Genomic DNA, 26,430 nt, shown 5'->3' on the forward strand with positions numbered 1-26,430 from the left:
GGCTGGGGGATGATTTTGTTTTCTTTAATACAAGCTTTATCTCCTTGATTTTGAGAAATAGTAACTGGAAATAAAAAATGATCGTAGCAAAAGGTGGCAGACCTTTTATTCCTCTGAGATTTGGGTAGTGCTGGAATTGGTGAAGGACAGAGGTGCCATGAAAGTCAAGGGCAGAGGGCTCTTGCAATGGCAGGGGCAAGCTCAAGGTGTCACAGAGTGGCTTGAGTGGGAGGAGGTGGTAAAGGAGGGCTGTGACATTACCTAAGAGTCACTGCATGATATTTGGAAAGCAAAGGGTGTACCTGGCTCCCAGGCCAAAGAGGAGGCAGGTAGAGCTGCCTGAGGACAGAAAAACAGCCATCCTACTCCCCTATTTTTGATGGAGGGGAACAAAGCATGTGCTGAAGCCTTGCAGGCTGGAAGGCAGCATCTTATATTTAAGACCAGAAGTAACTTCATTAGAACCGTTATATTTAGCCTGTCCTGTAAAGACTCTTATTTCTATGGAATACTACATGGAAACTGTTACTATGTACAACACACTAGAAAAATGTGGTTTCTATCCCACAGAGCTCACAACCTGCCTCTGCAAACTAACTTTGCTGACAAAGGTTAAATGGCAAAAGGTAGAATATTTGAATCTGTGAATTATGAAGCACAAGGATGGTGAAAGGGGAGGAGCAGGTCTAGCTGGGAGGCCGACCTTCCTGTGCTGATGTGGTCACACTTCTGAGGTGGTGAAGGCTCCCATGGGCACCAAGGAGCAAAGCTGGACCAGGGCCCCTGCAGAGGATGGTAATTTTACTCAGAAAAGAAGGAGACCTGGAGAAAAGGTGAAGGTGACCAGCTCTGCCCAAGCTTTGATGACATTTTCAGATGTGGACTGAGACTAAATCCCAGCCTGCCTGGATATTAGCAGCTGTCAAACATGGGAACAGGTTGCCCAGAGAGGATATAGCATCTCCATGCCTGGAGATATACAAAGCCTGACTGACCAGTCTACTCAGCTAACCCTGTTCTGGGTGGACAGATGGTCTCCAGAGGTCCCTGCCAGCCCCAGCCACCCTGATCTCACAAATCACCCAGTCCCTTTGTTCCTCTTTCTCCCTCCTCCTGCTTGGAGACACAACTAGGGTGTTGTAACCCTGCAGTAAAGCTTGAGGGGAGTGTCCTGAGCCCCTGAAACACCAAGGAGAGTGACAACAGGCTGGCCCAGGGTGTGCTGGGCCGTCAGAGGGTTAACAATTGTGAGAAGCTTATGCCTTTGAAACTGGCACTGAAACTCATCTCTCACGGTCTCTGCTCCCCGGAGAAGGTGTGCAGCTGCCACTTCCCCTCACACCCCAGCCCTGCACCCTGGGGATGCCCCACAGCCCCCTCCCAGCTGCCTGGCCTCCACCCAAACCTCAGGCCCTGTCTCCCCAAAGGTAGTCTGAAAGTGTTAGAAGGGCCCATGGGATGAGCTTCAGGCTGGGGCAGAGCCAGCCCTCAGTGACCTGTCCCACAGGCTCTGTGCATCCTTGAGTTAGTGGAGGCACTGAAGCATCCCTCCATCCAAAACCCCATACTCTGGGGTAGAGGGAAGAACCTGATGAAGGGAGGACCCTCCGGACTCTTCCCACCCTGGGGAAAGGAGTTTGCTGGGAGAAACCACAAGCCCTTTAGAGATCTTTTGCAGGGAGGACACTGGGGAAGTCCATGTTCTGGACTGAAGTAGCTGCTTTCCACCCACTGGTGCTTTGGGACCGTGATGTGACTCCAGGCTTTGTGCAGAAAGCAAGGGCTGGAAGACCACCTTTGGTGAGGGCTTGGCAGGTGCTGCTGCGTATCACACCTCGACAGGGAGAGGGCTCTGGGTGGCTTGCTTTTAAAAAGCAAGCAAGCATCACCTGGACAAATGCCAGACAGCTGTGAGTCAAAGCAGCTCCCCAGTCTGCTCACTGGAGGAAGGCTGGGCAGGCTGGCAGCCTTCCTCACTTCCCATGGGAGCTGTGTCTGGTTCCCAGCAGCCTCTGTGTAGCAGGGATGCAGGCTGCTCTTGTGTCTCTGATGGGGGGGGCTTTTGGGAAGCCTTCAGCCTTGATGGGGTCAAGGAGGGAGATGTGTGACTCCCAGACTGGTTTCTGGGAACAGGGGTCCATGCTTTGGTGAGGTAAATATTGTTCCAATTGCTCGACCAAGGCAGGAGCAGGCTGAAGGAGGCATTGCTGCTGCTTTGGCAGCACATCACTGCTCAGTCCAGGCAGTGAGAGGGGAGAAGCCATTCAAGGTGTCAAATGATAGCAAGGAGCTAAGAAAAACTGCAGGGAAATTATTAACCTCGGCTATAAATACTCTGTTAAATTGCTGTAAACTGCAAGCAGTCAGAGCTTAAGACGCTGCAAACAAGCGGTCATTTGTTCAACTACCAAGCAGGGCTCCTAAGCCACGATTAACATGAAAATGCTCCACCTCAAGAAGCCAGAGTTGCATCCTATCGTTTTTCTATTCAGAGCAATATTACAAGGCAGGAATGTGTCTCAGCAGCTTTTTAACATTTTCTATAATAAAAGCAGGTGTTTTCAGGTTGTGTTAGAAAGAGCAGCTGCCTGGTTGTGTTGTGCCCAGCAGAATGTGAGTACTGGGGAGGGAATTGCCTCTGCTAGCAGCATACCTACAGAGGAGGTGGTTTCAGAGCTTACTAGCTGAAAGGAAGAGACCTGAACAATTGATTGCACTTTGTTTTCCATCTGGGCCACCATGGTACTCGGCCCCTGATGAAAAGTGAGCCAGAGGAGGAAAGCCAGGCTCAGAGAGGCTCAGGGCTTTGTTCATTGTGTAAGTGGAGCTGTGCACATGGCAGAGCAGCAGCACATTAAGCTGTCCCTGCCGATATGCGCAACCAGCAGCGCGAGATGCCAGGGATTTCTCAGCTGGTAACCTCAAATCTGGATGACTGATTTTGTTACCCCTCTCAAAAATCCTGTCTTTTTTTCAAGTCTCCCCTAAAATCAATCAAGTTTGGTCGTTGGTACATGGAACATGCTACAGACCAGTACAATTCTCTGCTTGCTTTAGCTTACTACCTTGAGATTTCTATTTCCCTGCTGTAGGCTGTGGTCACCTACCTAGTAATTAGAAGGTGGATCTTCAAAGCATGGACATTAAACAGAAGCCTCCTCAGATTCTGTTTCTTACTGTATGTTTATCCAGTCTACAACTAGATTTGCACAATGAGTAGGATGCCTGCTTGGCACATTTTGTACCGAGAAGCACCTTTTCTGAGTGGAACCTTCTTCAATTGATTTCCAGCAAGTATCCGAATGCACCCAGATTTGAGGAGGTCTTGATTTATGCCTGTTGACACTCGGTTAGCTGGCAGCTCCAGGCTTTGTGTGGAGAAGCATCTCATCCTGAAAATGATTGTTTTAATTTCATTCTCACAGTAAAGGTAGAGGATATAAGAAACAGAAGTCTTAATGGCTCACAATAAAATATGGAATAGCAACTACCCACTACATTTGTTATTGTCTCTTTCTTCTGTAAATCAATATAATTGAATTTCTCCTAACTTCTCCAGTATTGTATGCAGCCATGTGTAATCACAGGGGACATTGCACAAAGATGAATAAGCACAACGCAATTTCAAAGGAGCAAAGCACCCAGTAGCCTCTCTGTGAGATTTATTCTGCATCACAGTCACATTCTCCTGAGCTGGCCTGGCTCTGTTCTGGAGGAAGACTTCTTTCCCTGCAGGAGCTGGAACTTTCTGCGATGTGTAGAAGTAGCATGTGGACTTACCACTGCCAGGACTGTCCCAGTCTCAGGAGTGGACAAAACCCTCTGCTGAAGAGCCTTTTCAGTGTCAGTGAATTGATTCCCAATGGAAGTCTGTCTCTGCCTCAGTTTCCCCACCTGTGGGACTTCATCAGCTACCTGGCTTCTCACCTGACTTTATTAATATCTTATTCTTTGCCCAGGATTATTGATTTTTTCTTGTGGTTGGTTGGTTGTTGTTTTGTCTTGTTTTGTTTTTAACTGAGAAAAAACAGGTGCTAAGGTTCCTGCTACGCAGCTGGAACATCTACCTGCCCCTTTCCCCCTGCCCTCTCCCCAGGGCATGGCCTGTGTGACAACACCCACAGTGCTTCCCCTCCCTGCCTGCCAGGGAGCTTTCCAGAAGGGTGGCTGCTATCCCGTTTTACAGAGGGGGAAACGGAGGCACAGGGCTAGGCATCTTGTGTGGGATCACCTGGAGGAAAAGGTGGTGCTGGAAGTAGAGACTGTGTTTCCTGAGCTCGCACCTCTGTCACTTGCCACTCTGTCACTTGCCACTTGGGTGCCTTTTATCCCCGTTAGTGCTGGCTGGAGGCAGGAGAGGTGCAGAGTATCCTGGGGAGCATGGCTTCTCCAGGCTGCTGGAAGCCCTTGGGGCAGGACCAGGCTGCCTTCTCAAGAAGCCAGGCTTTGTGCTCCATCGCATGCCTTTGTAATTGCTTAAAAGCTCCTGAGGGACCACAGGGGAAAAAGCAAATAGCATCTTGCATGCTGGGAATTCCCCAAACGGGGTCCAAAGCTATGAGCTAAAATCCTCGCCCTTCGCTTTCCTTGCTGTCTGCCCAGCAAGGCTGCTGGTCCTCGCCGGCTCCTGGCCCCAAAGGCAGCCAGCTCATCTCTTCCTGTCAGGACAGTGCACATTGCCCTTTGTAGCAGGACAACAGCAGCTAGAGACTGAACCAGCTTTCGATCCTGAGCTGGTCTTTGCTGAGGCGCAGGGCAAATCCGTCTGGATTTGGAGCATTGGCTCTGGAGCGCTGTAAACCGTTCAGACCAGCCCTGATGCAGAGCCCGTAGCTGAGCTTCATCTTTAATCACAGCCATGGCAGCAACGGGACCTTTGCACTTGGCAAGCCTGGCTGGGGCCTTCAGGGACCTGCCCTGGCTGCGGGGTCGGGCTCTCAGGGCAGCCAAGGTCGCTGGGCTGCAGGAGAGGCAGCTGCTCCAGCAGGGATGGGGCAGTCACAGCTCAAGCTTTGCAGAGCATCGGCAGAGAAGCCAGCCCTGCGTTGTATGGGGCTGCAGTCACTCTAGCTCTTTGCAGAGGGGTTAACCACAGTCCCAGAGTATCTGGAGGCAGGCGACACTGTTTCCTCCAGATATCGCTGCGTACTGAAATGGGCACAGGCTCTGGCTGGAATGGATTACAGCCAGCATCCGTGAAGAGGTTTTCCCAGGGATCCAATCCCCAGCCAGTGCAGAAGGGCTTTACTCACTCTGCATACATACCTGGGTTGAGGGCATGGACTCTTCTGGCTCACTGCAAAGCAGCCTGGTAAGCTTATCAGTCATTAACCTCCTCCCTCATCACCAAGAAACCCCCTAAAAATCCCAAACCACCATAAAAATGTGTTGGCAGAAGAGGAGCGAGTCATGCAGTGGTATTTGGAAAACACAATCTTGTTTTCAAAATAGATTAATGATGGGTTTGGTGCCGGGGAGTCTGCCCTCCCCAGCCCCCCCTTAGAAAAGCATTACAGGCAGGTCTGCAGTCCAGCAGTAGAACTTCCTAAAAAATAAATAAAAGACTGACTAATAATAACAGAGCCACCACTATTACTACTAATAGCGCTCTTCTGGCTGGCAGTGCTTGCGCTTTTACGAGACCTCTCTGAATGAGAGGAGCTGGGGACAGGGAGGTCACCAGCCCAATTAACCAGGCTCCACCCTGGCAGGGGCAGGGGCATTGCCTGATGGAAACTTAATGGCGAGGTTAAATGGCTGCCCCACCAGATCCTAATGCAGTCTGCACTGCCCCGAGTGGGAGCTCGTTTGACATTTTCCCTTGCGCCTTACTGGAGTTTGGGCTCTGGTCTTGCCCTGCAGAGCTGCACTGGCTGCAGGTATGATGAGATGCAAGAGGTGCTTGTGAGAATCATATCAGAAAAAGCCCCTTGGATATGTCCCCAGCAGCCCTTCCCCTAAGAGTTGTACTTGGGGTAAGGGGAGCAGAGGAGATGATGGGGACATTTATCTGGCAGAAATTCACGTTGAGAGGTAACTAGTGCATGCACCCAGAGCACTTTGCCTGGGTATAGCCCAGTTTAATTATCCTGGTAAAACCCCACCAGCACAGATCCAGCCCCTTCCCAAAACATTCCTGGCTGCCCCAGCAATGTTTTATTCTGCAGCACAGCCCGAGCACAGGCGCTGCTTGGGGGGACTGAGGCGGTGTCTTGCTGTGACGGATTTAGCGGCGGTTCTCAGGGACGCAGGGCAGAGCAGGGCTGTGGCAGCAGCCCGGGGCTGGGGGATTGCAGTCACATGCTGCTACTGCAGGGATGGAGGAGAATTAGTAAAATTTGCTGCAGGATTCCCACACCCTTGCAGCACAGACTGGCACTGCATCCCGGGGGCCTCTGATTCAGCTCTTTCTCCCCTTGGTCTTGACTGCCAGCACTACAGTTTTATCAGATACTGTGGACTATAAGGTGATTTTCCTAAAAGCTGCAATTCGGAGCAATTTCCCCCCCACCCAATGCTATTTTTTAATGAAATCAATACACATTGTTTGTAAGCTATAAGCTTTCAAGCTAGGAATTGTATCAACATTATTCAAAGCCTTTTCATTTTGCTGTGCTTGTCAACTTACATGTTGATTATGGTATTTTGCCAAAATAGCATCAACTTGTTAATCCATAGGAAGATATTTAGGTATATTAACAAGAAAGATTGGAGTCTGTCATCAGGATTTACCTGCATCTCAGCAGAGATGTTGTTGCATATACTTTGTTTTTCCTATCTGTTGCTTGCATGCGTGTGTGGCGACGGCACAGCCTCCTTCCAGGCACAGTCAGACTGCACCATGCGCTGTTTGCTGAAATGAAAGCCAAGGTGTGAGCCTGCAGAGTTGTGTTCTGCCTGTGCCAAGTTTCCCTGTGCTCTGCTGTGCCAAAGCATCGCGATCAAAGCTGTAACCTGTCAGCATCCCCTCGCCCAGGGAAGCCCACCTGGGTCACTGCAGCAAGGCTGGGCTACGACAGCTGCTAAGAGCTCTCCCAGCTTCTCCTTTCTGAGCTCGTTTTGAAACTGTAATTTTGCAGTTGCCTTAGCACAGAGATGGGTATTGAACTTCTCTCCTTTTTTTCATAGGCAGAAGGTGGGAGGGTAAATGAGCTTTGGTTAATAGCTCTATTGATGAGACAGTCCCAACTCACCCATGAAGTTCACTGCTCGTTAAGGCGAACAGGCTGCAGCTACACAATCAGCAGTGCCCCACAGAGCAAGCAGCAGCACTGCAGCTCTCATCACCCACACCAACTATCTTTTTTGCGCAAGGATCATTCCAACCGTTTGCCTTTGAAGCAGAAGCTTTGTTGTTAGCAAGGAAATCTGAGGAGATGCTGTCAGGTTACGGGCTCAATGAGGTGATGAGTGACTGGGTGAGTGGATTGACTTGCAGCATATGGTCTGCATCTCCCACAGGTCCTTTGGGCTTGTTTACATGAGCCATTTTGGCTTCATCCACATGAGGAGATAGCAGTACATCCTTTCTCTTCCTGGGCAGACCCAAAACTGTGTAAGTGGTGGTGGGAGAAAGTGGGGCTGGAGAAAGGGGACAGACGAGACAGAAGCTATTAGAGATAAAACGGCCCATGTTTCTGTTTTGCCAGCTTCATTGTGGTGGTTGGAGCAGTGGCTTTTTACCCTTCTCTTGCCAAAAAATAACTGCACTGGCAAATCTCCCAGTGCTGATGCAGTTGTATCACTTGAAAAGGACTTTGCTGGCATCAGTTGCTCTCTCTCAAGAGCCAGTCTGAGGTATTCCAGCTGAAGGACGTTGCACTAAGCTGCATTTCTCTAAGGGTGTTTGCTGGGAGAAGTGACCTGTAGCTGGGGAAGGTGGAGATGCTCAGAAAGGAAAACATATCCTTTAAAAAACATGAATCCACCACGTGCTAATTTATATGTATTTCTGTTACCAGAACTCCTCTGCCTGCTTTTTGAACCCTTGCAGTTACCATGAGCCAGGCAAGTGCGAGCAGGAAAGAAGGAGTAATTTTATTTTCATGAGAATGCCTATGCCACAGTGACCAAGGGAGGAGCTCCAGGAGGTCCTGTGGTGGTGGTTTGAAGCTTGATTGCCTCTATCTGACCCCCCAGCCTCTGCTGGACATTACTGCTTGTGTAACAGTGAATGGGAGTCCCTGTCTTGGTTGTGAACTGTCCCACTGGCAGCAGTGGGCCAGCAGGGAAAAAACAGAGGTGGTTACATGCCCATGTCGAGGTGTCCCATTTGAGGTACGTGACACACACGTTTTGCTGTGCTGTGCTCTTGTTCAGTACACAGGAAAAGTTTCCCCAATAAGAAAGTTCCAGTGGCACATGTCCTTCTGCTGTCCTGCCTTCTGTTCCCACAGAGGGCCAGGGAGCTGCAGGAGCAGATCTGTGATCTGAGCTAAATGATGACTATATGAGTGAGATTGTGTGCTCTTATTATCACTCTGTCCTCCTCTGATTTTGAACTTGTTTGACCAAATTAGACAAAATTTTAGGGACCCCATAAGTATCAAGCTCCTTCAGTTCCATGAATGCATAGACCTGTTACCAGGCCTAGGACAGGAAAGGGGCAGCAACTCATATTTCCTTGGTATCTGGGAAGAATCCAGCCTCACCTTTAAGGTTTGTAGACCTCTTTGTTTGTAGAAAACAAAACTTTATTTTGCTGTGCACAGTATTACTTGTTTCTTTGATGGATTGCAATTGTCTGTTTTACTGTATGAAGATCCTAAGTAGGCTCCATGATGCCAAGACTCAGGGTTTGTTTAAAGCCTGAAGCCAGGACAGCCTCTCTGACGTCCATGTTGGCTCTTGTCCTTGCACGGCACATTGGGAGGTGAGGGAATAGCAGAGCAGCTGCTCTTCAGATGTCCCCTCTGGACAAGTCTTTCCAGAGAGTCCTTGCAGTACTCCAAAGATGCTAACCAGGGCTGATGACCTGCAACATGAACACTCAGGTGGCACAGACCAAGATGTCCCTGGCGTTCATCAGGGTCGGTTTGGTTGCCTATGCCAAAGTTTCAGAGAGACCCGTGCCTGATCTTGGACTTGTTTGTGCCAGCTTCTGTGGTAGGTAAGTCTGTTGGACAGAAAGGTAACAACATTGTGGATATATCTAGGGAAGGATCCAAATGAAGTTGAATTTGGATGATAACAGGTTGATAGAGAAGGAGGTGATGACAGACTGTAATTGTGGGAGCTTAAGACATGGGTTCATGCCAAGGTACTGATACCTCAGGATTGTTCTCAAAGCCTGAGTTTACATGCTGCCTCTACAAACCAGCATCTGCACTGGCACAGTTTTGCTGGTGCTGATGGTGCTCAGCAGGTATTTCAGGGCTGTGATACTGGACCGAGGCAGAGCAGAGCAGAGTCTCATGCAGACACGTGTACTTCTGGCACCCAGTGGACGTGCCTCTGAGGCTTACAGGGCTGGCACCAGTGTTGCAGGATCATCTGGTTGCTGAATCACAGAGACGGGATTGGAAGGGACTTTTGAAATTTGTCTCAGTGATACCAACAGCTCTATCAGCAGTAGAATAGGATGGATCATCCTTTCTTCATGGCCAAGTGATCACAGGATGTTCTGAGGCCCTGTGTTACCGGTTTTATGAAAAAAACCCTGTGCCAAACTCACAGAATCACACAGAGCCAGAGCATCACCATGGTTGGAAAAGACCTTCAAGATCATCATGTCCAACCATCAACCTAATACTGACAAGTTCTTAACTAAACCATATCCCAACTCTTAAATCCTCCAGGGATGGTGACTCCACCACTGCCCTGGACAGCCTGTTCCAATGCCTGATAACACTTTCAGTGAAGAAATTCTTCCTAACATCCAACCTCAACCTTCCCTGGAGCAACTTGAGGCAATTATCTCTTGTCCTATGACTTGTAACTTCAATGAACAGACTGATCCCCACCTCTTTACAACATCCTTTAAGGTAGTTGCAGAAAGGGGTAAGATTTCCCCTCAGCCTCCTTTTCTCTAGGCTAAACAACCTGAGCTCCCTCAGCCACTCCTCCTAAAACGTGCTCCAAACCCTTTATCAGATTTGTTGCTCTTCTTTGGACACTCTCTAGTAGCTCAGTGACCTTTCTGTAGTGGGGGGCCCAAAACTGCACACAGTACTCGAGGTGCAGCCTCACCAGTGCCAAGTACTGGGGTAAGACCACCTCCCTGGTCCTGCTGGTCACACTATTCCTTATACAGGCCAGGATGTCATTGGCCCCCTTGGCCACCTGATCATACTGCTGGCTCATGTTCAGCCAGCTGTCAGTCAAAACCCCCAGGTCTCTCTCTGCTGGGCAGCTCTCCAGCTGCTCCTCCCCAAGCCTGTAGTGCTGCTGGGGCTTGTTGTGCATGAAGTGCAGGATGTGACATCTGGCCTTATTGAAACTCATGCCATTGGCTGTGGCCCATTGATCAAGCCTGTCTAGATACCTCTGTAGAGCCTCCCTAGCCTCAGGCAGATCAACACTTCCACCCAGCTTAGTGTCATCTGCAAATTTACTCAGGGTGCACTCAATCCCCTCATCTAGATCACTGATAAAGATGTCAATTGTTAATGTTGTTAACTCTCTGGACTGAGCTCTCTACAGACTTCAGATACTATTTCTGATCTCGTTCAGTCATCAATGTGTAGCACCAAGGAAGTGCTTCTGCTTGGAGCAAAGCCTGATCACCATGAGCTGGAATGGTCCAGAGCATGTGTGTGCTACATGGGTGGAGTGTAACCATATGTACCTGAGCACGCTTCTGCAGGCTCGGAAGATCCAACTCATTTTTCTCCTTGCTACAGGATACAGACAAAGGAGAGAGGGGCCAAGTCCACACCCTCTGGATCGTGGAGAAACTTCTTGGCAGATGAGCAGTGGAGGAGGCACTCATATGGAAGTACCATCTCTGAGCTCTGGGCAACAGAGCGAAGGGGAGGGAGAAGTGGGGAGCTCTTCCCCTGTGGTCTCAGGGAACCAAACACAAGGACTCTCCCTGAGTATGCTGGTGTGGGCAGTCCCCTGGGCATGGGCTTGTACCCTGCCCCAGGGCTTCATCCGGGCAAAAAGGCCTTATTCCTTTTTAGATGCTGAAATTAAAAAACAAAACCCCTAAAAACGAAAGGTCTTTTTTTTTAATACAGGAACTTTAAAGTACGGGAAAAATCCTCCGTTCAAAAAGACAAATCCAGACACAAGCCCCAGAGTGGGAGTTACAGTAGCAACTATTTTCCTTTAGCAACCTGCCTGGCAGAATTCACTTTGCTGCAGTGTAACATCACAGCACACAGTACATTGGCACAAATGACGTATTTAGGTGGAAATATAACTTGTAGTTTGAATATATTTTAAATTCATCCTTTGTTTTCATGCCAGGGGTTTTCTCATATATAAAAAATATATTATGTATGTATACATATGTGTGTGTGTATATATGTATAATGCTTTCCTTAACAGAAGTAGAAAAAAACCTCAGCTAGATGGTAGAGGGAGGTGTATGTACCTTCACTAAATTAGAAAAGCCCATTACATAGAGATAAAGGACATTCTCCCAGAGCAAACTATCAGACTTTGCTAATGCTGAAAGGATGCTACCAACTTCAGCAGCACACTACTTTTACGCCAAGTAATTAAAATGTCTCAATTTTTCTAGTATGTTCCCCAGGTAAATCTGAGGAAATGCTCTGTATAATCAGTTTTTTTACTCTCATGTAAAATTAGCTTTTTTGTTTCCCTTCTAGTTCTGGGTGGCTCTTCTGTAGAGTTAGAAGGAAGTTCAAGAAGAAACTGCAATGATTTACCCAGAAAAGCATTCAGTAGAGAAAAAAAAAAAAGGTGAGATGTAGTATGTGAAATTGTCTGTATTTTCTACCACTTTTCCAACATCAGGCTGAAAATGTCATATGAAATTCACTAACATCTTAAAAGGAAAAATACCCCACAACTCGAAGATTTTATTGTCTTTGTTCAGACTCTGGTCACAGAACTGAGTGTTTGCACCACTCATGCTAATAATTTTCCCTGACACAAAACCCACACAGAACAATGTTGGCAGTTTTTTCGTCTCTGGCCTTTTGTGGTGAGCATTGTGTTTGCCTCTGCAGCACATTTTTCCATTTGTTTTCATGTACTTTCATAACTCCTTCAAAATAAAAACTTTTGAAGGATAACTTAGAACAAAGCCCTACTTAATTTAACAGTATTTTTCATATTGCAAGTAATATGCACAGCTCATCTACTGATGCTGTCCTGTGGCTTGAAAGGTGTTTGTTGTATTATCTCACATAGATAATTCCGTAGGCACTGGTGAACATCGCTTTGAAACAGTCAATAAAATAAGGTGAAAACCTAATTTATCTTTGTTTTCACACATTTTGGAATGCTGATAGAAAACTCAAGTAGCAACGCCAAGTATTGTATATGTGAATTTTACCCTAAAGAGTCATCTCTGCCCAGCTCCACGGAGCCCCTAGAAGCGGTTATGAGACAGATGTTTTTCTCATTCATTAGATGGCACCAGCTGGCATGAATCTCCATGCAGAAAAATGTCGGGATTGATGTAGATATGAGAGTACTTTGTGGTCGGGACTCTGACCTTACACCTGATGTTGTTGTTCATGTGCACTGCAGGGCTGCAGAGCAAACCCTCAGGGTGTGAGCTGAAAAAATGTCACAAAGCCAACGGGCACAACAGCACATAGCTGTTAGCCACCAGGAGAAGGCTGAATTCCTGGTCCCACTGAAGTCGGGAGGAGTTTTCTCATCCACTTCAGTGTGTTTCACTCTGACTGTCTGGTTCTTTGGCCCCAAAACACACCTTTTTTATCTCTTGAGCAATAAGAGAGTTCCTGCAGCTGTCGGTAGTAATAAGTCTCTTCAAGTCAGTCGCTGGGAAGCAACTTCAGTCATTGTACACACAAAGCCAGCGTAGTGCGGGGATGTCAAAAAGCGACTGTGGCCGGCACCTGCAGACAGGCTGAAAAAGTCAGTTCTCATTGACTTTGGAGCAGCAGTTCTGTATTGACTTCCAAAGAGCTTTCCCTGCATGAGAACCGTGCAGTTTAGCCTGGAAAATGCTAGAGCCAGCTAAAAGGAAAGTGCAATTTTAGCTGCTGATTATAGATGAGTGTCTGTAGGGATCCCCCTTCTTTCCCTCTCCAGCTCAGAGGAGTTGCTGGGACTGGAAAGCAACCAGCACATGGAGTGGGACACGAGCTTCAACTTCCAGTATCTTTTCAAGGTGGCCAGTTGTAACACTTCATAAAGAGGTGCCACAAGATGTGGGGCTTTTAATATTTTTTTTAAAAGGTGAACTTTATTTTCCTTGGAACAGCTGAGTGTGGCAGCTTTTTAAGGAAATTAAGCCCAGAATTTTTTTCTGCATTTTTGAATGATAACTAAACTAGTGTTGCTGGCAGCAAGAGGGCTGCTACTGAGTCAGAGGACAGCAAAGGTTCCTGTGCTTGCCAGCAAAACTCCCCTGGGCTCAGTCTGGCTTGGTAAGAAGAGTTCCAAATGGTCCCATGTACTCCTCTGTGTGTGTATGTATGAGTATATATGTATTATCAGGTGTGTATATATACTTACATGTAGACAGAAGTTTTTAAAAATGTAAAACTAAAGTCAAGAAAATAAGCCACCTATCAGATATCAAAGGGCTCATTACAAATATTCTTGATTTTAAAATATCAATATGATTTAAAAAATGTTTTCTGTGAGGTCAAGATTCAGAAGTAGCCTGTTAATTTGTTAGGAGGATGGATGGGCTGGAGGGGAGGTGAAGTTATTAGAAGTATCAACAACAGGCATTGCAGCAAGCAGCTAGAGAATGGATTGAATTTTATGCTCGGTTCATGGTTTGCTGGAGGGTTTTCACTGGTGCTGTGATGAAAACCTGCCTCACTGCCCATATTTTCCATGTGGGCCTGAAAAAGCTTTATCAGTGTTTCTTGTCAATAGGGATGAATTCTGGTCTGAGCACAGGGAATTTTTTCTAGCACATGATGTAGTAGGGAAGAGAAGGTTAGTTTATTAGCTTTGTGAACTTTGGCCCTTTTACATGTAGTAATTAAAGTTGTTTGATGGTAGTTTGAGGATAGTATTAGGATCATTTGTCAGTCAGACTTCCAGTTAATTAACCAGTCAACCCGCTCACATTGGAAGGGGCTTGTGGATGATTATGAGTCACCCACTTGGGTAACTGATATTTGTTTATTTTTAGGCAGACTACGAGGCACCCAGACGTTACGGCAATGGGTTCCAGATCAGTACTTTAAATATATGAAATATACTGGTGATTTGGACCTTGCAGATGAGAGAAGTGTCTGCTTGCTCACAACCTCTCCCTTTGTAGATGATGAGGTCAGGCTCATCACATGAAGACAAATTCCTTATCCTAAGTATAGTTAAGGCTCATTCCTGAAATATACAGAAAGCATTATTTTGGGATAGATCTGTATGTGCTCTTGCAGCCCTTGGTTGGCCCTATATTCCTAAGTGAAAAAGTTGGTCTTCTGTTCACAAGAATATAAATAAGTATGGTGCTACATTAATAACTTCAAAATTTGTTTTTTGCCTTTGTCCTTTACTCTTGAAATGTGTGCTGCTGGGTCCACAAAAGCATGAGAGATTGGCAAATCCAGGCGCAGAAAGTGCAGTGGGCTTTTGGAACAGAGGTGAGGCTCTTTGGGACTGTTGAAACAAGTTTCCTGTCTTCACAGGTGATCACACTATATAATCCCTTTAATTAAAAGATTTAGCTCCATTTCATACTGAATTAAACTGTTGCCCTTTGCCACCCCAGAGCCACACTTCTCGCTGCCACCTTAAACACATTCGTGGCCAACTCAGGCCCACTTGTTCTTGCACCAGTGCTTATTTTGCTTCATTAGCTTTTGGTACAGGGCATGTTCCAATTTGTTTTGTCAGGAGAAGGAGGAAAACTTTCCTTGTCCACGTTTCTATATGGGAAATTTGGAAACATAAGGAGGTCTTTGCCTAACTGGGAGTCTTCCAGGGGCCAATGCCTCCTCCTCAAATGGAGTAAGGACTTTCCCTAATTTCATCTTCCTTTCCTCAAGTTTTGCCTTCTTCATCCTTTCCCCTTCCACATGTTTCTCCCACTGTCTCGTTTTGTTTCCTTTGGCATGTGGCACATGCATTCTCTGTCACTTCCATCCCCATTTTGTTCCCTTTCCTCCCTGCCATTGTTTTGACACCCAGACTGACTCCTTCACCCGCAGTGCTTTGGGCTCCCCTTCGGGCTCAGGTCGGGCTCCCCCTCCTCCTGGCCAGGCATTGCTCCATCAAGGGCCAGGCACAGCTTCACAGTGGTGGCTGAGGTCTTCTTATGCTGGCAGCTCAGGCCAGTGCCCAGCCTTCAGCAGGGGAGAAATGTCACCCATCATGGCTCTTCTCCTCCATTTCAGTGAAAGCTTGGTGCTGGGGGCCTTGGCTCACCCTACTTTGTTTATCTCTTTGGGTCTTCCCTGGTGTTGTCATGGTGTGTCTCCCATGGGTGGCCTCAAGCCTCAAGGAGGGACCAGCAACCATGTGGCTCTCCAGCTCAGCCAGGAACCTTTGCTGTAGGTGGGCAATGAGGGGCATCTGGGAGGGGGGCTGAGAGACAAACCGCCACTGGCCCTGGGTATGACACCCACCTGTCTTCTACCCGTGGAAGGGCAACAGTGGAGATGAAGGTGACACAGTTTCCATTGCTTGTTATTTGCTTTTGGTTTTGGGGAAAGTGTGGGGTAGGGGGACATAAAGGTCACTGATTCCCCTGCAGAAGTGACTTTGGGCCATGGAGGGTGACAAGGAGACAGCCATGGTGAAATGCAATCCTGGTGATTTGCTTGTATTGCTGGATGCCTTGAGTCCCACACGTTTACCTGTGAATGTGAGATAAGGAGCATTACTAAAACTGTGTAAATAATCATTTGCCCATTCTTACTCTAAGGCCCGATACACTGGAAAAAAAATATTCTGGGAACAAGGTATCCTTCTGGAAAAGTGTCATTTTTGTAAGAATTGCATTAAGCAAAGAGTTGACTTAATTTAGAATTCCCCTTTTGTGGATTTATGTCTTAATATTGTTATTTTAACTTTTTTTTTTTTTTAATAGTGTACTTTGTATAAGCATTCACTTCATTTGCAATGGCTTTATTTCATTATTACAAAGCTGATCTCTGTATTTCTTGGTATTTGTTTTAGCATGGTAATTACACTGGGGCAGTCTTCCCTTCGGTTTCCAGACAGAAACCCCTACGTTTTCATTTCCCTGAAATGGGATCTTTGAAGATTTTTCCTTGAAATAGTTTTGCTGTATATATTTTGTGTTGGGTCACTTCTGCAATGAAATTTAATGAGCTTTCCTTGTAATAGTTTCCAGTGCAATAGTACTGCAGCATGAGTCCTGTGATTTTGGTACATGCAGTGAGGAGAGTAGATTTTCACATGAACTCTTTCTATGATGTAGTTGCTATAAGATTTGGGACACAATTTTTGGCAATTAGAGTGAAATTACATGGGAAGCCTTTGTGCATGAGTTCAGACCCTGAGACACCTTCTTGCAGCAGTTTTATCCCAGTTGTTGGTGTTGGGGGGAATTACATTAAGCAGGTTTAATACTGGATGATTGGAAGAGGATTTTCCACAAGCTATGGAGGCCTGGCAGCAGCAGAGCCAGTTTGTCCTCATCCCTTCTGGCTCTTGGCTCCAGCCAACGGCACAGATCTTATGCTATTGCAAACACGCAATTAAATCACCACTGTATTTAATAAACAACTTAAAAATATCAGATGTAGCAAAACAAACATGGAGATGACAGAATCAGTTTTGTTTTTAGAGATGGCAGAGAACGGAACGTCCTTTTCTTGGAAACACTACACGTCCAGGAGGAAAGCTGCTCCTTTCTTGCAATGTGTCTCAGCTTCTCCAGACATTGTTTTCAAAGTCTCAGGTGATTTGGTAGAGTTAGGTTAATGGTTGGAAGAGTTAGGCTGTAGTTGGGCTCAATGATCTTAAAGGTCTGTTCCAACCAGAATTATTCTGTTATGTGTGTAACTATGGCCCGTGGAAACCAATGTGCCAACATTTGCAGCAGCATGGGCTCCCCAGCTCTCCCAGGATGTTTGTTTTATCTGCCACACAAATAAAAACCACTCCTGGAATTCTTGCATACGAGGGCTAAAAAGATTTGGTTAGAACATGGGAAATAAGACATTTGGGTATAGAAAAAGAAGTGCTTTTACTGACTTAGAAGCAGCTGTTCCTTTTGAAAAGCAGTGGCAAAAATCTTGCCTGTGCTTTGTCTTAAAATCTGTTACTTTAAGCTGATGACCAAGAAGTCAGTAGCTTCCATGCTTTCTGCTTCAACAGCTGCAGCTAAGGCCTGGGTTTGCCTGGCTGATGTGTGAGGAAGGAAGACCAGCCTCCACTTCAGGTCTCAGGCTGTGTTGTTGTTTGAGTAGTTTGAAAACATACTCATGACCTCTTAGTTAATAAAGGAATGGATCAAACCTCACCTCAACATCCTGAACATCTCAAATACAGCACAGTATTAAATCATTTTTCCAAAGTAACCTTCCAACATCAAGCTGCAGATGAGTCCTTTATGTCAGTGTCCTAAAATACCTGAAGTTCTCAGAGAGTTGCCCGATTGTTGTTCGCTTTGAGTTGGCACTCATTTCTGAGCAGTCTTGGAGGCTTTCGTGCTGATTGCCCTGTTGCTCACATTTCATGCTTATCTACTGGGCCTTGAAGAGCTACCATGGGGCTGTCTGTCCCCATTTGTTGGTGTGCTGGTAGAAATGCTGGTGCCGGGTGAGAATCTCGCAGATGAGATCCTCAGGGTTCATTTGGCATACAGCATGGATGCAGTAACTCTGGAAAGCTGCCTTCATTTGCATGGGTGCTGTACCCCAGTGGGTGTTTCAACAGCAGAGAATTTACAGGATGCCTCACTGTATTTCTTGTTGCTCCTTATTCTTTCTACATCTGTGTCTAGCAGCTTTCTTTGGGGTACAGATTTTCTCTGCTGGAGTCATCCTCCAGGAAAGCTTTACAGTCCTCTCACCCTGGCTTAGCAATTAAATGTCTTGTAGTCTGGGAGGGTCCCGAGGTCTGCAAGATAGAGCTGATCCTCCTGAGTGGACTAGAAAACCAGATGGATTAGATGACCTCTCAAGGCACCTTCAATCCCTTTCTTCTGTCATCACACTCCTCAAAGAGATCCTGGTAATGGGACTAAGGGCTGCATGAGGGGTTAGAAGCAGAGACTTGAAATGGGTATTTCCAAGGAAGGACAAGAAATGACCCTGAGGACTAAAATAGACTGGTGTTCTTCCGTGTTTGTAGTTAAACTCCCACTTGTCATCTCTCTGGGCTTGGGGAGAATCTAGAGAGACTAGTACAATTCAGCCTCTAGATTTAATCTACATACATTAATTTTCATTAATTAATATTTAATTCTTGGGCTCTATACATTAAAAAAACCTATTAAGATTAGGTTCTAGTTCAGTAATGATTTCGTTTTCTCAAGGACTACTGCTTTTATTCTTGGGCCAGTGTGCAAAAAGCACTGGCTACCTATGTTCCTCAGCTGTAAGAGCCTTTTATCTCCTGAAGTTTCTATTGAAGCAACCCCTGGGTCATTAAAAAAAACTGGCTGTCCAAAAGTAAAAGTGAAGACCAGACTTATTCAGCTTCTGAAAGTTTAGAGGAAGTGGGGGCAAATATCTGTTTAGCTCTGTTTCAGTTTTGTTGGCATGAAGTTCAGATGTCTAAGCTGTCTTGGAGTTTAAAATGTCAGTCCTTCAGGTGACTTCATGCAGGTGGGTCCCTGTGTGGTGCAGAAAGCCTGTCCTTTCTTTTCTCCTGTTCCTTCTGCCCCACCACACCCAGCAGCACCCTCAGCTGTCAGCTCCTTCACCTGCGTCCTGGGCTCAGGTCTGAAAAGGATCCTCCTGCCAACCCAGGGAGGTGTTTTTATCCTCCTTCCTTCACAGGGAAGTAAAGAGAGCAGCAGCAAGAGAACAATGAAAACCAAATCTTTTCATTAGGGCCTGGGCAAATAGTTGACTCTCTGGTGTCTCCAAACAATTTTTGTTTAATAAAATGCAGCTGAGGAGGCTTTCTCAGGTGACTCTCTTTATTTCACTCTGTACTTCAAGGTCACTATTTTAACAACTTATTTTTTCCTCACATTTTTACTTTCACAGTAAGTATTTCTGCTGGTATGGCCAAGGTGGGACTGGTCCCATTCAAATGCAGGGAGAGGAATTGACAGCTGGGACCTTCAGCCTGTCACAGTGAGGCAGAATGAACAAAATGCCACAAATATACACATGAGGCACAGGTGGTGGGAGTTTCCTCAGGTGGTGCTGCTGCACCCACCGTGCAGAGAGAGCACAAGGGCAGCAAAGGGCAGGTCTGTACATGAGGAAGGGGAAAACCACAATATTGAATATCTCTCTATAGCTAAAACATAACCCAAAGAAGTACCTTGGCTTTTGAAATTAAAATTCACTGGATACCTGAAATTTGTGTGTGTGTGGAGGCACTCCAGCCCTAAAGCCAACAGTGTGATGCTAAGACTGTGCCCCTGGATGTCCCCAGAGGGACAGCAGGTGACAGGATCCAACCCACCTCCAAGGCATCGGAAGCCTCGAGCTCTTGCAAATCAAGGTAAGTAAACCCTGTCGCTCTGGAATGTCTCTCCCATCCCCCTTATGCTGGGCCAAGGCTCTGCAGCAGTGCAGCCACAACAGCAGCAGCCCCATGGCTCAGTCCCTCTCCAGGGGCTGGGAGAGATGGGGCTGGTTTCTGTCCTGAATTACTGCCTGGAGCCCTGTGCTGGGAGCAGCACTGCAGAGGGGCTGCTGCTGCCATGCTGGCAGAGGGAGGGTCTGCCTGCCCACTCTCTGGCCATGGCAGCTGCCAGCAGCAGCCTGTTTACTTCCCCAGGGCCCTGGAAACCCTCCCCTGGCATTTCTGGGATAGACGTTTGCCAATGCACTGCACTCAGTGCTCATCCCTCCACTCATGGGGAAGAATGAGGGCTGGGGATGGCCTCAGAGCAATAACTCCACAGGCTCCCTGCCCAAGCCCCTGTGAAAGAATGGAAGCAGGATAAATGTGGTGTTTACTCCTCTCCCAGCACTGGCCATGGGGGCTCTGCTGCAGCCCAGCCTGGCACAAGGAGAGCTTGTCCTACAGGAGGTGACCACTCTCTGGGAGCTTGCATGCTGCAGTGGATTAGAGTGTGACGGCTGAATCAGCTTCCCAGCAGGGCTGTGCCCACCCTCCCTGGCTTCCCTACACCGGGGACAGGAGCTGAGGACACAGAGGAGCTCCTGAACTGCAGCAGTTGTGACAATCCGTTACATGACATTAAAGCAGGACTGATTTCAGTTTAATAAAGCAGGGTGAAAATGTGGAAATCAACACCTTTAAGGTATTTGGGGTTACACAGGCGTGAACTCAGTCCCTCACACAAGAGTTTTTTGAAAAATACAAGTAATGAAAGTATTAAAAATACATGGAATTGATTGGAGCAAAAGACCTATTGTCACAGGCTCAGGGTTTTGTTAAATTCGTGTGGCAAATTAGAAGGTCATTATTAAAGGATAAAATGATGAGTGACTGGGGTTTCTGCTAATTTGAGGTCTGCAGTGGGCACTAGGTGAGGAGAACAGATCTCTGGGGATACTGTTACTATTAATGCTGCCTTGTCCAGGCTGTTCTCAAATTCCAGAAATCACTAAATTACCAAGATAGGTGTCTTCTATTTAATCTCAGAAAAATTGTGTAGCCAGGGAAAGTGAAATAAAGGATCAGGTTGAAATCTTCATTTCCACCCGGCTGGGCTTCTACATCTTATTTTCTTTCTTCCCTCTCCTTGTTTCCTCTTCTCTCCTCTGTCTGCTTGTGCCCTGATTTCAAAGTCTGGATTAGGCAGCTAAGATTGTCTATTTATTAGAGTACTGGGAGGGTGCCCAGGAAGGCTGAGCAGTGCCCTGAACTGCTGAATGCTGGTGCAAATAATCCCAGAGGAAATTATATGAGCGTGTGCTGTGCCCTTTCTTTCATGAGAGATGGAGAAGTATCAGCACCACAACAGCTGCTCTGTTTTCTCTCTCCACGTCTCTTCCCTCTCATTCTCCCTTTGTGTGCTCTTGATTTTTTTTTCCTCTGGTGGAAAAAAAGAAAATAACATCTGCTCTGGCCCATTTAAAATAACCTTTTCACTTTTTTTTTGCAAAAAATGGACAGTTGTTGTCACCTCTAGTAACATACAAGTGCCAGCCAAGGAGTGGCTTTCCCTGATAGCAGGTCATTCTGTAAGCAGGAAAAATAATGAAGCCTGTTTTCTGCAAATCCATGTTCTTGTCACATAAAGGACAGTATTGACTTTTAAGTTAACTGTACTCAGATGTGCTGTTATCTCTGCATAAAGCATAAATAATATCATGCTTTGCACCTTCCATGTTCTTCAGCCTCTCTGCCTCTCCTCAGCTGCTCTGCTGCATTTAGCTGGCTGGCTTTCCTCCTCCTTTCCATCTTGCTTGTACACTGCAGCTGCCATGTCCTTCTGCTGCTGCAGGTTCCTCTTGAGATCGTCTTGTCATTTTCTCCTCCTTTTTAACCCATCACTTTCCCTGATGTGACTGTTCTTCTCTTCGCAGGACCATATGAGCTGCCTTGTACCTGTAAATAAGGGAAGGGCTGTGGCCAAGCAGTAACAACTCCCAGTACCCTGAGGAGCACCAGGGGAAGCAGGGCAATGCCTGACCCCACTCCTCCACAACCAGTGCTCAATCAAGGTCTCTCCCATCCCCATTAACCACCACAGGACCTCCAGAATGAGCCATGCTCCAGAGATGGGGCCATCATTGGTCCTCCACTATTGACCATTTATCCACTGTCCATAGTCCAGGAAGGGAATCTTTTTCCTGCTGCCTGCTGTTGCACTACAGGGACTACAGCTCTTTCACACAGCTCTAGACAGCACAGGGTTCATCCCAGCTCTTGGTCTGGGGATGGCACAGTAGCTGTAATGTCGGTACTAGGGCCTGTGTGGCACAGCAATCACAGGTGGAAGAACTAAGTTACAGCTACTCCTCCCTGGCACTCAATCAGCCCTTTGCACTGTGCAGTGCACTTCCTCAGTGGCTGCTATCTCCCATTATACATTTTTAATTGATTAATTTTTCATCCTTATCCTAAGGTTGCACGTTCATGGCAGTAATTGTCAGCACCCCGTGCTCATTTCATGCAAAGCTATATTTAGACATTTCCCAGATGACATACCCCTAATGTCCAATATCCTTTTACAGCTCATGTTAAGTCAGACTTCAGACCTTTAGACTAGGATTTGGTTGGTCCTCGCCCAGACCATAAACCATGCTGCTCAGGAGAAGCTTGTCAGTCCCACTGGTGTGGCTGCAGTTACACAGCTACACGAGGTTTGAGATCAACTTGGGAAGGTCCAAACCACATTCTCTGCTTCCTGGCCACTGTTTTTTATAAATCGTGTAAGAATTGAATGAAGTCTGAAGAACTTTAGTTTCTGTATTAAATTCTGTTGAGACTGGCTGGGAGAGAAGTTGGGGGGAGGAATCAGCATTGCCCAGAGCTGATCTCATAAGCCTTATTTCTATAGAAAATTGGGATAAAAGATAATGGGAAAGGGAATAAGGAGTGTTAAAAATAACACCGTTACTTGGTCCTTTGCATATCCAATGCTTTTAATATATCCTCTCTTTTCCAATACATCAAGGATGATACACAGGGCTGAGATGCTCTGTCTGAAGCCTTGGACTTCTTTTACCAAGTTGAAGTTGAGTTAGCACCTCTGAGCCTCTGGAGTTGTCTCTTGCATCAGAAACAACACAGCTTGTTATCATCCTTGAACTCTGCTCCTGTCAGTCGTTGTGCTAGGTGATGCTAAGTGACACGTGGACGAAAACAGGATCTCTTCCAGAATATGTGAAAAGGTAGATTTGACATAAGATCAAATCAATAAGAGGAAGATGGATGAGCATTCATTACCTATATTTATTGAGGAGACTGTTTTAAGAGAAGGGAAAGTTTACCTTAGGACATTTGTTCCCCTCCCTTTTGTGGTACAGCTGCTTGTCAGTCAGCTCTTTGGCTGCCACAGTTGAAAGCGTGTGTTTCAAGGTGAACTGTTGCTTATTTCAGTTTGCCTTAAAATGTTGCTTGGCAAACCGAGGTAGTTCAGGAGATGATGGATGAGCAATGAGAGAAGCACGCAGCAGGGACAGGCTGGACAGCTGGGATGACTTCAGCCACAGTCAAGAGCTGATCCTATCACTTAAAGGGCAGGACTGGGTTGAAAAGAAAAGGGATGCTAAGGGAGAAAGGATGAATAAGGGAGAGAGAGAGACAGTTTCAAAGGCTGGGAGACAGGCTGTGATACAGTAGTCACCATAGTGATGATGAGGGAGGGAGGCAGGGGACAGGGCAAAAACAAAGTCAGTCAATAGTAAAAACATTCAAGGTTCAAAAGACAGCCTGCTGGCTTTGTGCATGTCTGGGGGGTCCTGAAAACGGGGCAGGCATCAGCTGCCTTCTCCATGCCTTTCTGCTGCTATTGGTTTTAGTTTGCTAAAGGTATATTTAAAGTTATTATTGGACTATCACATAACAGTGACAGCACCGTTCTAGCTAAAGGATGTTCTGTTTTGATACAAGTGACTCTCGGCTAAGCTTGACTAACTTTGTGGGAAGATTGATATGGAAAAAAATTCCCTCTGGCCTCCTTCCTGTCTTTCACTAGTGCCTTTTAATTGTTAGTGCATTTGTTCGCTGTGAAGGGAGGATTGCCCTACTGATGGGGTAATCAGAACACAGATACACATCAGCCACAGCAGGATCTGCAGAACTGTGGAAGACCACTTGGTCCCAAACTACAATGAGGACAGTAGAATGACAATGTGAACCACAAAACCCACGATGCTGAAATGCCAGTTATTGAAAACAGTCCAAAGGAGGCACTGAAAAGAGGAGACATCCTTGCATATACATTATCACTTTAGAAGGGGCTGCAGCAACTTAAGATGTGATTGTTCCTGCAGCTGCTTGAGTTCATCACGTCTCTGCCCGAGGTTACCATTGCCACAGCAGTTCACCTGACCAGTTTAGTTCTTGCACTGAAGCAGATCACTAATGAACAGTTTTCATCCCAGGAGTTGCAGCTGGAGGACAAGGAGCTAATTCCTTACACTGACACATTTACATATGCAAGAGGCCATTTGACCAAGGCTTTATGTCCACCCCTTCCCGTGGCATAGACGTCTTACTGCACACCACCAGGCAGTGCCTTTCTCCTTTCAACATTCAAATTGGTGCTAGATGTCTGAAGCTTTGTCTTATTGTGTTAGTGTTTGTTGTTGTTTGTTTCTGAGTCAGCTGCTGGAGATGACACAAGAGGCAGGGGCTGGAGCACTTGACAAAGAGATCTGTTCACCTCCTGCCTATCAGCAGAGCATCCAGGCATAGCTGGAACTATGCTGGAAGAGAAGACCCTGCAGACCTTTTGAAGCTTTTCTCTGATGCATTAAATAATTAGAGATTCTTGAGGAAGGAGAAATGAGAAGGATAACTCTGTTCCAGATATTTTAGCACGTATCTCTGAGTCTCAGCATCCCAGGCCATCCCTAATAATTAAGCTAGTCATGCCTAGTCTTGTTGTGTCTTTGTTCCCTCAAAACTTTATTCCAGACAGCTGGGTTTCTTTGAATTGTGGGAAAAGAGACCTATGAGCTTAAGAGATAAAAATCAGTCCTAGTCCAGTTATTACTGGAATACACCAAGGACATAAAAATTCAACACTGGTATATTGTGATATTGCTATCACTTTGCAGGCTTCAGGATTTGCTGTATTTACTCAGACCCTTTTATTTGCAAGTGTGTTTCTTCATGCTTTGTGGAAAAATAATCTGTGGGATGTTTTCTTTCCTCAGAAAGTAGGTGAATTTGGTATTTTGAAACCTATTTTCCTTGACCTTCTTTGATGAGGAAAGGCCTTTGACCATGACATGAGAAGTTTAGGGATTTTGTGACTTTTGCCTAATGTTTTAAGGGTGTAAAGTGGACTGAGTCTCTGGATTTACTTCACATTCAATAAATATCCTCACCAGATTGCTCCTTCCATTTCATTTGGATTGTAAAACCAAGTCTTGTCTTGCAGGAAAGAGAGTGTCAAGCCTAACTATCCTGCTTCCTTTGATCACTTAAGGGTGGGTGCAAGGAAGATGAAGACAGGCTTTTCTCAGTGGTTCCCAGTGTCAGAATGAGAGGCAATGGGTAGAAGTTGGAACATATTTAAATATGAGGAAAAACTTCACGGTGGGGGTGACAGAGCACTGGAACAGGCTGCCCAGGGAGGTTGCGGAGCCTCCATCTCTGGAGATATTCAAAACCCACCTGGATGCAGTCCTGAGTAACATACCATAGGTTATCCTACTTCAGTGGGAGAGCTGGACTAGATGATCTCTAGAGGTCCCTTCCAACTCTAGCAATTCTGTGATTCTGTGATTCTTAAGCAGACTGGAGCACACATTGAAGTTATTAACTCTTGGACCCTGCAGTTCTAGGCAATTTTCAGGTTTCCTGGGCCCTCCTGTATGTACTTATAAGTATGCACATTCTGTGAAGTGCACTGTGTGGTGGACTCCTGAAATTGTGAACCAGAATCACAGACCAACATAATGACTCTTATTTCTGCATGTATTTTTATGGCATTTCAAGATTTCGTGTTATATGGCCCCTGTGGTGTTCAAGCACCATCAAGAGCTAAGATCATACCATGGCAGTCTTCAATAACCTGCCTTTGGGGTTCTTCTGTCCAAGGTTTCACAGTGGTACCCTGGTGTGGGGCACAGGGCTAGAGGTGAGAGGGAGAGAAAGGGAAAGGGGAATTGTACAAGCAGTAGAGAGGAGAAACAGAAATTAACGTGATTAAAAGATGGCTTGTCCTTGGTGTGAAGGCATTGACAGTGTAGAAAGAGAACAGTAGTTAGATGGAAAATCCAGACATAGAGGTTACATTGAGGCCATCAGAGAGAATGTGATGAGAACCCTGAGCAATGGAGAGTGAAGTTAAAATGGGAAAAGCCTGAGAAACAGAAATGAAGGGGGCCTACAGAAAAGCTGGGGAGGGACTTTTTACAAGGGATTGTAGTGAAAGGACAAGGGGTAATAGATTAAAACTGGAAGAGGGGAGATTTAGGTTAGACATTAGGAAGAAATACTTCAGTGTGAGGGTGGTGAGACACTGGAACAGATTGTCCAGGGAAGTTGTGGATGCCCCATCCTTGGAAGTGTTCAAGGCCAGGTTGGATGGGGCTCTGAGCAACGTGATCTAGT

This window comes from Apus apus, chromosome 5 (assembly GCF_020740795.1).
Source record: "Apus apus isolate bApuApu2 chromosome 5, bApuApu2.pri.cur, whole genome shotgun sequence".
Taxonomy (NCBI): domain Eukaryota; kingdom Metazoa; phylum Chordata; class Aves; order Apodiformes; family Apodidae; genus Apus; species Apus apus.